The 11,726-nt window shown below is 37.7% G+C and overlaps 1 pseudogene; it reads left to right on the top strand.

Moving 5' to 3' along the window:
* The first annotated feature begins 5,463 nt into the window (after nt 1-5,463).
* On the top strand, nt 5,464-6,310 carry LOC150007150 (small ribosomal subunit protein uS5 pseudogene; annotated as a pseudogene).
* Nucleotides 6,311-11,726: the final 5,416 nt, after the last annotated feature.

The following is an 11,726-nucleotide window of genomic DNA, read 5'->3' as shown; positions in this document are numbered from 1 at the left end:
ATAAAGGCATTTAGAAGACCAGAATGAGAAAAAAATGAAAAATATTGATCTTCTAAACTCTTATATTGGTTTCAGTCACCACTATTTGGGGTAACAGAGAACAATGATGTTACAATTTGAGTATACCTTGCTGTTGCTATGCAAAAGGTCTCCATTCCACATATAAATTGAGTACCTGCCTTAATTACTTCCACAAACATTACTGAGTACCTAAAATTACCAGGCACAGTGCTAGAGTTTTGGAACACAACAATGTCAACACTCATTTTTTGAATGTCCACCACATTCAAGTCACAATAAACAGTACATCAATGGTGACTGTAAAATTTAGTCTTGAATCTGACCTATTTTTCACAGACACATGAGTCTGAACTTGTATTTGTGACCAATGTCTCAGGAAGAATTTTCAACAGAAGAAATCACAGTCTCACAGAATGTTAGAATCATATCAGTTCTCAGAAAATAATCCAGTCCACTTGCTAATTTCACAAGTGAGGAAACAGATTTCTAAAGACATAAAGTGACTTGCTCAAAGACACATAACAATTAAGCAGCTGTAACTGGAGAACAAATTATTGATAACTGGTTCTTCTTAAATCATCCATAGTGATTCTTGTTTTTCCCAACTGAATTCATTCATTGAACGGTTGAGGGATAAAATGATGAACATAACTGAAAAGGTTGCTGTTTACCTTTGGGACCTTAAAACCTAGTCCTTGAGACATATACTAATCAAATATTCTACCAAATGAACATAAATAGATAGATACACGTCGGTCTGTGAGCCAAGTGTCATTGGTCCAATTCCCAGTCAGGGCACATGACTAGGTTGCACATCAGGTCCCCAGTCGGGGGCGCGAGTGAGAGGCAAGCACACAGTGATGTTTCTCTCCCTCTCTTTCTCCTTTTCCCTCTCTCTAAAAATAAAATAAACAAACAAACAAATAAATTATAAAAATAAATAAAAATTAAATAGATAGATAGATTCATACATACATGTCCCTTTGTAATTTTGCTTCAAGTGGGGAATCTGAAAATGCTTCTCTAAAGAAGTGAGTAGAGAAATGAAGGATGTGGAACAATAACTGAGAAGAGAGGGGAGAGGGGCTGATGGAAAGAATAGGGGAGGCTTGGAGAGTGTATTAGTTTCCTAAGGCCACAAACTTGTTGGCTTGAAACAACAGAAATTTATTTTCACAGTTCTGGAGGCCAAAAGTCTAAAGCCAAGGTGTAAACATGATGGAGGCCTTCTTGGAGGTTCAGAGGGTAAACCATTTCAATGCCTATGAGTCTGCTTGGGTTACCATAACAAAACACCACAGATTGAGTGGCCTTAACAACACAGGTTAAGTGTGGAGGCTGAAAGTCTAAGATCAAGATGCCAGTAGGGTTGGTTTCTGTTAAAGCTTCTCTTCCTGGTTTATAGACAGCTGCCTTCTGGTTGTATCATTATATGACTTCTTTGTTTAATGGTCAGGGGATGGGGGCAGACCCTGAGGTGTTTCTTTTCTTATAAGGACCCAGTCTTATTGATTAGAACTCCACCCTAATGATCTCATTGAACCTTAATTACCTCCTTAACGCTCTATTTTCAAATATAGTCACATTAGGGATTCAGGTTACAATGTATTAATTGAGAGACACAATTCAGTTCATAACAATGCTTCTCTCCTAGTTTCTGGTCATTGCCCACAATCCTTGACATCTCTTACTTTGTGGTAGCAAAGCTCCAATTTCTGCTTCCATTATCTTATATCATTCTCCCCATGTCTCTGTGTTTAATTTCCCCCCTTCTTGTAAAGACACCAGTCATTAGATTTAAGGCTCATCCTGATCTATTAAGACCGCATCTTCACTTGATTACATCTTCAAAAACTTTTTCTAGATAAAGACATGTTTATAGGTTTGAGGTGGACATGAACTTTTGAAGGGCACTCAACCCAGTACACAGGGTAAGGAGAGTTCCTGGAATGAGCATGTGCAAAGCCCCTGAAGACATATGGAAGGGGACTTTCCGCAAGTGGGAACTCCAGCTGTGTGCTGGAGTGCAGAGGAAGCCATCTGGGCCAGGTCAATAAGCTCTGTCACCCATGTTGAGCATTTGGTCTCACTCTGAGAGTAGTGGGCAGACTGAAGTAATAGATTAAAAAAGGAAATAATATAGCTAAGTTAGTGTGTTAAAAATGGCTTTCAGGCTTCAATGTAGAGGTAAAAGGGTCTACAAGAAGAACTGCATGAGGCAAAGCAATGATCATGATGAGTGAGGATGGTGGGGTGGGAGACATATGTACTGGAAAAAAAGATACTGGGAGGATGGGATTGACCTTATGGTGGAGAAGTCATGGATTAATGACATAGAAGCCTAAAACCTACAGCTCACAGAAGCCAGATGTGTTTTGTCCTTTGTTTGCTTTTTGTTTTTGGCCCACAGTCCTTGTTGTAAAAATTCAGGTTCAAGAAACTATCCATGAAACACAGTATTTTCCCCACGATTAATATTAGGCTTCCACTTGTAACAAAACATGTGTCCAGCTGCCTGCCGCTTGAAAGCCAATGCTTGAGAGGCAGGTGCTGATGTAAAGAAAATGGTTTATGTGCAGATATCAGCCATCTGGAAGATGGGGGACTCAGGTCTCAAAAACCGTCTCCACCTCTCAGTGGAGGCAGAGGTTTTTGTGAGGGTGAGGAGAACAAAACAAAGAGATCAAGGGAGGGGGTTGAAAAGGTCCAGTGTGCTGATGGGTACAGTTCATTCTGATAAGGCAGGTGATAGTTCAGTGTGCGTCATCCTGGTTTAGTCATCCTGGCTTCATGTCATCCTGGCTTCACGTCATCCTGGTTTCATATCATCCCAGCTTCATGTCATCCTGGCTCCATGGTTGAAAGTCAGAAAATCTCCCAGAGCTGGAATGTTTAAAGGTCAGGGTCTGTATCTTTTGAAGTTAGTTCCTAGGATTCTTAAACAAACATGCTGCTCATCTATAAGCCACATGTTAGTCAGAGTCAAGACTTACAGAAAAAAAATGTTAAAAGAATGTGGGGGTGGGTTATAATTTCCTACCATTATAATTTTCCATTGTTACATGCTGACTTTCATGAGAAGTTTATTTAGTTTATTTCTAGGTAGTGTAGGCTAACAAAAATGTAATATATATCATTTTTTTTTAAATAAAGACTTTTTTCAGAAAATATAGTCATAGGATATGATGGTTAATACTCAGAGCATGGATTGTATTTCCTCAGCAGTCTAAAATAATTATATATAAAAAATCTATTTGATTCCCTTTTTTCTGTTTGATTTTCCCCAATAACCAATCACTGAGTTATTTCATTAAATATTACCTTGATCTATTAATTAATATGATTAAATAAAAGGAATTGGAAGTGGCTAATCTAGTTATTTCAATAATTAATAGCATTTTGTATGCTCAATGATAAAAGAGTTGATTTGCTCAGTTTTTCTTTTGCATACAATTGAGTCAATGATCAGAGAGACATCTCAGACCATCTGAAACCCATTTAGGTTTATAGTGTGAAAGATACAGTACAGCATCCCAGAAATACAAGTATTCACTGTATAATATTCTCATTTGTCTTCATTTCTTTCCTTTCCCCATTTCAACTAGTTACAAAAATTCTATAGATCTGGACTAGAAAGGAAAAATCTATTAAATAAAAGAAGTACATAAGTTAATGGTAATGTATTGGACATGCAATTTAAATTGGAAAACCAACTGAAATGCAAAGCAATTACTGACACTCTTAATATTAGCCAGACTAATCAAGCAGCAATTAGATCTCATTATATAGCTATAAAATTGGTTTGTAATAGATTGATTGCACCAAATGTTGCTGCTGATTTTTGATGGCCTTATGGACAACAGTACTATTTTTTTATTTTATTTTAAGGGAAAAATTCTAACAGTTACAATCTATTTGAACTCTTCTTTTTATGTGTGCATCAAAGATAAGGCAAACAAACAGACAAAAAGAAAACAGGGGAATAAAGAAGGAAAGATATAAAACTCTCCATACACCCCAGTATATTTATTTTTCCCAAGGGATCATCAGTTGTTTTGGAATCTTCTTGCCAGAAGCAGTTTTTAGAACTCTTACGGCAGACTGTTCGTTTGTTCATCCTCAAGGTAAGTGTGTGAAGATGTTACACTAAATAGAATTTTTGTCTAAGTTATATAATTAAATAACTCAGTGATCTCAAATTCTTGATACCATAATTATATACATATTTACATGTATATAATTCTAAAGAAAAAAAAAAAACACCCACTCGTTTACACCCTACCCTCCAATCTTCCTGTTTCTGCTCCTCTACAGCACCACCAAATGTGGGAAACCCAATCAATTTGTTATTAAAGGGGGTGGGGAGAATGAGCAGTGGTCCATGGCTATTGAATGACTACAATAGAATTCCAAAAGGGCCCTTTCCTTGTCTTAGGTGGGGCCGATTTGTGATCATGTTTTGCTGCAGAACTCTCTGCATGATCACTGAAGTGAAACGACATTCTTTAATAGCTTTTTTCCCTTCCTGTCCTGTTCATCATTTACTTATTTCTTATCTGTTTCTTCTGCGAGCATTCACTTTATTAATTATATGCTCATGGACACTAGATTGTCCTGGTGTGTTTTTCCCCCCATAATATTAGATTTTTACCTGGATAAATGGCCTCCTAGAATAAAACGTTACATTTCCTAGTCTCCCTTTCAGCTTCATGGGGCTATGAGACTAAGTTTTATTTAGTGGGAAATAAAAAGAAGTGTCTTCGATAGTTTCAGGGAATAAACTTCCTTTTCAGAAGTAATTTCTGTGCATTGTTTGACAGTTGTTCTTCATTCTTTTACTTATCCTGCTGTATAAAATGAAGACATCACCCTTTTAGCCCAGAAGGATGAAAGCCACACCTTAGGGAAGACAGAGGCTGAGATGGACAGAATCCAAGTCTCTGAAGACTTTGTGAAACAGATTATCAGCCTTGGATGGTACACCTCTGGAATTACACATGAGAAAGAAATTACATTCTGTTTTTGTTTAAACCTCTGTGATTTTGGGTTTCCTAATACTGTGCAACTTAACCCTAACAAATATATATATGAAAGGTCAAGAACAGTCACATGCAAAATTTTGTCAGCACTTATGGGTCCAAAATATCTAACATAATTGAAACAACAGCCAAAAAGAGAGGAAGCCATGGAAGAAGAAACAACACATGTTGCAGATAATTCAGAACCCAAGATGGTAGTATCTAGCATTCACTGGCTAAAAGAGTAATTTATCAATCTTGATGTTAGAGTTATATGTTCTAAATTGGCCAACTTTTATTGGGTTGGCTTGAACTTACAACATGGATCACTGAATAGTGTTCTGTAATGTGTTGTGCATGTGTGTGTGTTTACCGTACAAGTAATTTTTAAAAAATACCTTAGCTTTTTTCTCCAGGAAACAAAATGACAGATGACACTGGTGCTGTGGGAAACCCCAGAGGCCCCAAAGGCCCTGGAATGGGAGGCTGTGGCTTCCGTGGAGGATTTGGCAGTGGCCCTCAGGCAAGGTTGCAGCCAGAGTTGGGGCCGAGGCCATGGATCTTGCAGAGGTAAGGACAAGGACAAGGAGTGGATCCTCATCATCAAGCTGGGCCATCTGGCCAAGGATATGAAGATCAAGACCCTGGAGGAGATCTATCTATTTTTTTCTGCCCGTCAAGGAATCTGAGATCATTGACATTTTCTTGGGGGCATCCCTCAAGGACAAGATTTTGAAGATTATGCCCATGGAAAAGCAGACACCTGCAGGTCAGAGAGCCTGGTTCAAGGTATTTGTCACCATTGGGGACTGTAATGGGCATGTTGATCGGAGTATTAAGTGCTCAAAAGAAGTAGCCACTGTAATTTGTGGGGCCAGTATCCTGGCCAAGCTCTCTATTGTTCTTGTGCAGTGAGGCTACTGGGAGAACAAGATTGGCAAGCCCTACCCTGCCCCTATTCTGGTGCACCTCATTCTTGTTCCCAGTTACACTGACATCATCTTAGCCCCTGTGCCCAAGAAGCTGCTGCTGTTGATGGCTGGTATCAACAACTGCTATACCTCAGCCAGGGGCTGCACTGATACCCTGGGCAAGTTTGCTAAGACCACTTTCTATGCCATCTCTAAAACCAACAGCTATCTCACTGCTGACCTCTGGAAAGAGACTGTGTTCACCAAGTGTCCCTACAGGAATTCACTGACCATCTTGTGAAGACCCACACCAGATTTTCTGCGCAGAGAACCCAGGCTCCAGCTGTGGCCACCACATAATTTTATACAGGAAAAAAAAAAGTTAATTAAGCCTATTAATAATAATGACACCTTAAATGAGATATTAATATACACCAATGTTAAAGTAACAACTTCATAATTATTTTCCTACTTTTTAAACCATTTATTTCTTCCTAATCTAAATGGCTAAACCATCCCTCAAGTTTTAATTTTTCTAAACTATAGATAACTAAGATAGTTAGTTGTGATACCCTAAACTATGAATAACTAGAAATGACTTTATAATGATCTGGTATTGAGGGTGGGTGTCTTCTCTAAAATGCAGTTGGTTCATATTTAATGATGATCAGCAAATTCATTCTATTACATAGGAATATTTTTGTAATTAATTCATCCTGTATAGAAGTAGAAAGCTGTGCAATCCAAAGCTAGTATTATAAAGGGAAATTATTGACTTGGAGGGCAACAGTTAACACCATCCCAAAAATAGTCCCCTAAATCAAATCATGTTTCTGTTCCATTTTGTGTACTTCCAGAGATGTAATCAACTATTTGTTCATGTTGGGAAGAAAAGAGACTTCAATACACACATGAGAAGAATTGAGAGAAGTAAGTGAATGTGACTCAAGTAATAAAAAAAATATATCTTTAATTCAGTGGAAATTTTAAAATTTCTAGTGATATTTAGTGTCTGAAATATGTTCTAATCAGCAGTCTATTGAACTATATTTCCCTTACAAAACTAATCAAAATGAAAATATTGAGCATCTATTGCATTCATATAGTCTATTATATAGGAATTTTCCAATTTATATTCACTTAACATTTCCCATGTTTGTTAATATTTACAGAATGCAATGTAAATATCACCAATATATTAAGTGACTATCTTTATTACATTTATTTATTTAGTGCATTTTTTTCTGATTTTCATATTTTCTTTAAATTTAACATCTTTTTTAAACTATGGGAATCTTTATGAATGGATATATCTTCAAATAGACTATCAAAAGTTTAAAGTTTTTCATTTCTTTTGAGTTGCTTCTTATGAAAGGATTATTACCTTTTCAAAAGTCAATAAAATGATCCATGGCCTGTACTTTTTTTGTGTTACATCACATAGCTGGTTTTTAGTTCAAACAAGTAACAAATGTTTACTAATTTTTATTATAAAACTAATTTAATACTACTTCTTACAATTTATAGTTAATTTACTTAATTTATTTTTCTAAGTTATATATTATACTAGTGAACAAGTGAGGACAAATTGCAGTTTCACATTTCAAATGAAGACAAATATAAAAATATTGTATGAAAAGGAAGCAGTATTCTGACACTCAATAAAATGAGTTATCAAAAAACAAATCAGAACAGCAAACATCTACTTTAGTTAAATTAAAAAGTTAGCACACACTTGCAAGTTTTGAGAATAAGAAAACTAAATTTTCAGAAATGCATGTTTCATAAAAAATTGTGTGAACTCAATTATGTAGAAAATAAATAGAAAAATTACCAGAAAAAAATACTCCAAAATTAAGTGGTTATATTAAAATGTATTTAGTAGAATGTATTTTTATTTTCTTCTTTAGTTTTCTATAGTTTCCAATTTCTTTACAATATGCTCATCAAATTTTTTCCACTCTGTGTCTTGCATATAAGAAAGCAGACATAGAAAGAAGAAATTAACAAAAAGGAAGTGTTGGAGGTGGTGAGTTGGAGGTGTCACCAAACCTACATCTTTAGGAAAAGCTGTGTTTAAAGAGTAGATGATCAGAGATTTGTGCATCATATACAAGGAGGGAAGGGTCCCAGACTGCAGAGTGCTTCCTGCAGAGCCTGACCCTGAGGCGCATCCTACTTGTCCCAGGAACAAGTTTAGCCTAAAGGAGGAAAGGATAGTGTCCACAAAAACTTAAAAGGGAATGAGCAGCTCTCCAGCTGCCACTCGGCCCACCAGGCACTAACACGCTCCTGTGTGTCACCACGTCCTTTTCCTTCGTCACCTGCAGAGCCTTGGCTTTGGAGAGGAAAGATTCTTATTAAAACTCTTCAAAAGGCAGAAAACGCCTGGAACAAAGTAACTGTAACTGTAAAATGTCCTGAAAGGCCAATTAGAAATTGCAATACTGGGAGTTTTATTACAACTAACTCCTCCTTAATTATCAATCAATGGATTCTGTTAAAAAAAAAAAACCCTCATATTCTCTGCTGGGGAAATGATGCTAATTATTTTCTGTTAATTAAGGCTGTTCTGGGATTCAGATGTGCCATCCTTCAACTAAAAGATTGACACATCAATGCTAACATAATGTTCAGTGCACCCTTCTAAAGTCTTTATAACCAGTGATAATAAATTAGAGCATGTTATTTTAAACCTCCTGAATAATCATGGCTTTGTCAGGGAATGAAAAATGTACACATATGCAATAATACATGTACTTTAATATGTTACTTAATACAGTCTTGCAAATATTTAAAAAGAACTTCACTGAGATACTGTAGCTCACTTGCACATTTTTTATTAAGCAAAAATTGAATACAGTATTTATAAAGGTATCTACTCATACCTCAGACAGCAGAGGATGAGTTTAAAATAATTTAATTCACTAGGTTCTCTGTTATCAAAGGTAGTACACGTCAGGAAACCTGTGTGTCAAAGCAACTAGGTACTTGTCAATTATTTAATCAGATTATAGCCTAACTAGGATACTGCACTTATCCATGTTAAAATTTAATATATAAAAATATAAATTTAGGTTCTTGAGGATTTCTCTTATTCTTTCCCTGAGCGAACAAAATTGAACATGAAATGGTTCTCAAGAGGAATCAGCCAGGTTGGCGTCAGCCTCATCACCCAGAATGTAAAAGTCCCAGAAGCTCTGTGACTCAGGTGATAAGCAGAGTAAAACGTTTGTTGTTAAGGTTATAAGACCTTATTTTCCCTATGTGCTCTGGCTGCTGTCAGGTGTGGGCATGCATGCACACACACACAGCTCCCACTTGCTCTTGTATCAGGAATATGGAAACTGTTGCTGATATCTTATCAATAATTTTAAAGAATTTGGTCAATAAAATAAGATCCCTTTCTTCTCTGTCTTAACATTAGCTGTACTTTCCCACACGTGAAAAACAAAATGAGAGAAGTGAAGTGATGAATGGTGGCAGTTACGTCTCACTAGTACCGTGCTTCTTACCTCTTTCAGTGGATTTTCCTGTTATAAGCTGAATGGAAAGTTCAGATGAATAACTACAGGTGAACTGATTGAGACACAGTGATATAAAGAGACTTACTCAAATAAGCCTCCCAGCAGTGAATCTAAACATGTTATTCCATTACATAATTCATCCTACAGTGAGCGCCACCAAATGGCTGAATGTCCTGAAACACTAAGCCATTGCAAGGAAATCACCACATTCACAATTTCCAACCATTTGTATTCTAGTTCAACATAATTTATCTCAGGGCCATCAATAAGCTGACAAATGTTTATTTAGAGCAGAAAAAGGCAATACTTACTGAGCACATAAAATTTGTTTAATTACTGTTTGTCTAAGTCTTGAAATAGAACTGTAGGATAGATATTATTTTTTAAGTATATTTTATTGATTATGTTGTTACAGTATTTACAATTTCTTTCCCCTTTGCTCCCCTCTGCCCAGTAACCCCCTTCCCTCCAGCAATCCCACTCCCCTTAGTTCATGTCCATGGGTTGTGCATATAAGTTCTTCGGCTTCACTCTTTCCTATATTATTCTTAACTTCCCCCTGTCTGTTTTGTACCAACTGATTATGCTTCTTAGTCCCTGCACTATATCCCCATGTATCCCCCTTCCCCTCCCAGCTGATAACCCTCCAAATGGTCCCAATACCTATGATTCTGTTCCTATTCTGGTTTGCTTAGTTGGCTTTTGTTTTTATTTTTTTTAATTCAGTTGTTGATAGTTGTGAGTTTGTTGTCATTTTAATGTACATAATTTTGATTTTCTTTTTCTTAAGCAAGTCCCTTTGACATTTCATATAATAATGGCTTGGTGATGATGAACTCCTTTACCTTTACCTTGTCTGGGAAGCACTTTATCTGCCCTTCCATTCCAAATGATAGTTTTGCTGGATAGAGTAATCCTGGTTGCAGGTTGCCTTTCATCACATTGAATATTGCTTGCCAGTCCATTCCTGCCTCAAAGTGTCTTCTGAGAAATCAGCTGATAGTCCTATAGGCACCCCCATGTAGGCAACTCTCTGCTTCTCTCTTGCTGCCCCCAGGACTCTGTCTTTATCTTTCACCTTTGGCATCTCAATCATGATGCGTTGTGGTGTGGTCCCCTCTGGGTCCAGCTCGCCTGGGACCTTCTGTGCTTCCCAGACCTGTATATCCATCTCTTTCACAAAATTTGGGAAGTTCTTCTCATTTTTTTCAATTCTTGCTTCCTTGTTCTGCACTGGTTGACTGTTTTCTTTGCTTCCTTATGTTCCAAATCATTGATTTGAATCCAGGTTTCCTTCCCTTTACCATTGGTTTTGTGTGGATTTTCCTTCATTTTACTTAGCATAGCCTTCACTTCTCTTATGCATTTGCCATACTCAAGCATATCTGTCAAGCTTGTGAGCATCTTTATCACCAGTGTTTTGAATTCTGTATCTGTTAGGTTGGTTATCTCCTCGTCACAAAGTTCTCATACTGGAACCATGATCCGTTTCCCCTTCTGGGCCATACTTCTCTGTCTCCTCATTCTGACAGGCTCCTGTGTTTGTTTGCCTCTGTGTCCCAGGTAGAGCTGTCACTCCTGTTACATTGTAAGGGGTGGAGCCTTAGGGATTCATCAGTACAGGGCGACCTGTTTCATCATGTTGTGGTGCTGTATGTGGGGGAGGGGTCTGAGAGGGAACAATGCCATTTGCTCAACACTTGCCCCTTTTCCAGGCACTTCTCCCAGTTCTCTATGGGACTGGTGCCTCTCTAGCTGTGCCCTGGCCATTGTTCCCAAAGTGGATGGGTCTGTGGACATTCTAGGACTGTGGGGACCCTTTAAACAAGTGGACTCTGCTGAGAGACTGGCAGTTTATTCCTCCATCCCAACCCCCACTGGTTTTCACAATCAGAAGCAATAAGACTTCATTTCACCCTGGCGCTGGAACTGTGAGCTTCTAGGTCTGGTGAGGAGCTGGGAACGCTCTCCAGGTATCCCTCCTGACTTTAAAATGTTTGACTATGCTTTCTGCCAGCCTGTCACTGCCACCACATTGCATCCCTCCACCCCGGCTCTGCCCCTCCTACCTGTCTGAATGAGTATTTCTTCTTTATATCTTTGTTTGCTGGACTTCCATGCAGTTTTATTTTCTGGAACTTCTAGTTGTTTCTAGTTTTGAGGTAGTTGTATTCCTTCTTAGTTGTGGAGGGAGACGCAGCGTGTCTGTCTATGCCTCCATCTTGGCCAGAAGTCAGAATAGATATTAT

The sequence above is a fragment of the Furipterus horrens genome, unplaced genomic scaffold (genome assembly GCF_987537825.1).
Source record: "Furipterus horrens unplaced genomic scaffold, mFurHor1.1.pri manual_scaffold_6, whole genome shotgun sequence".
Classification (NCBI taxonomy): domain Eukaryota; kingdom Metazoa; phylum Chordata; class Mammalia; order Chiroptera; family Furipteridae; genus Furipterus; species Furipterus horrens.
This window is presented reverse-complemented; position numbering and strand designations above follow the sequence as displayed.